A 1427-nucleotide genomic window follows, 5' to 3' on the forward strand; every position below is an offset into this window, starting at 1 on the left:
CAACATGTAGATTCTGTTTTGATTTTAAAAAGTCATAAATTACAAAAAGTAAATCAATTGTTAAACTTCTAAAGTTATTAATTATGAAATATAAGTTTGAATGTTTTACTTAAAACAAACTGTATTGACTTTGAGTTGTTTGTAAAAGGTGTTTTTTTATTTGCACCTGGATAATTTAACTTGTAAATGTGTACTGAGGTTAGAAATTACCGGTACTTTTTGCTGCTGAGTTCATTTACAGAATTAGGATGAGAAAAAAAAACTTAATTCTCTTAGGCTGACAGTAATATTAACTTTCTTGTGGAGTTATTTATTCATRCTTACTTGGAAAAATGAATACAAAAACCAAACAAACAGGATACTGGGAAACAGGCGGATCCAGGTGGGTTTGTTGCCATTTCTGTCTTTCACAACTGCCTTATTGTATTATTTGTGTAACACGGCATGTAGATTACTGTAACTTTAAACCCCTGGTCTGTTTTTGCAACAGATCAAATCCTCAGGTATTTGAATAGGAACTGATAATGTCTGAAAATTTGTTTTCCAAATCTGCAGCTCACAGACGTTCTTGTTGCTCGATATATCATGAATTTATTAAATAGTTTTGTTCTGTGCGACAACGTGGAAGTAGAGTGTTGACTGAAAACAGGCACTGAAATGCAGCCCTCAAAGCTGTTCAGCCAGTTTCGAACTCTTTTTAATTTCTTGGAAACTTTAGTCCAGCCTCTCAGAGTCAGCACTCAMACTGAGCACTGAAGCATTTCGTCTTTCATAATCAGCTCAAACCAAAGTAAATCCTCCGTCTCCAGCAGGCACTCCCTTCACAGAAGCTGCACGTTGTAATTCTGCTGAAGCGACGCTGACCTTTTGTGGTTTAATGAMGATGGTGTTGACCGACGATCAACACATATCTGATGTTTGTTGTAGCAGTTTAATTGTTTTAAAAAACTGAGAAARTATTAAAGTTTATGACCTCCCTGCTTTTTATGGAGACATTGCAGCTAAAACAAAGGAAGTCAGWACAATGGAGCTGCTGCTGAGTGTAAACAACTTAAACTTATGACTCACCCAAAAAGGATGCTGATTTGTTTTGTATTATGAACACAAAATRCATCTCTTATTGATTATATGAGATCAGTAAGAACCGTTTCAACTTCGAATGTAGATCCACAAAAGCCTGTGCTGTTAGCTCTTCTGACTTGTTCGGATTTATTTTGATTAAACATTATTGATGTGTTACTGTTACTTTTGAAGTTAAAAATGCCAGATCAATGTGTATTTTTAAAGGGATCCACGATTAGTTGTAACATTAAACTTTATTTGATAAACGTTTATTTTAACTGTAAAATAAAGACTGTAAAAATGACGTAGGCTGTTTAGTTTTGTAAATTTTTTAAAATATATTTTAACATGGACTGAGCCATTTT

General features: G+C 33.8%; 1 protein-coding gene across 1 annotated transcript in view; it reads left to right on the forward strand.

Annotated features, from left to right (window-relative positions):
• Positions 1-1427, forward strand: part of ano6 (anoctamin 6) — a 16041-nt gene that overhangs the window by 5034 nt on the left and 9580 nt on the right. The gene's annotated exons all lie outside the window — the stretch shown is intronic.

This window comes from Austrofundulus limnaeus, unplaced genomic scaffold (genome assembly GCF_001266775.1).
Source record: "Austrofundulus limnaeus strain Quisiro unplaced genomic scaffold, Austrofundulus_limnaeus-1.0 Scaffold115, whole genome shotgun sequence".
Taxonomy (NCBI): Eukaryota; Metazoa; Chordata; class Actinopteri; order Cyprinodontiformes; family Rivulidae; genus Austrofundulus; species Austrofundulus limnaeus.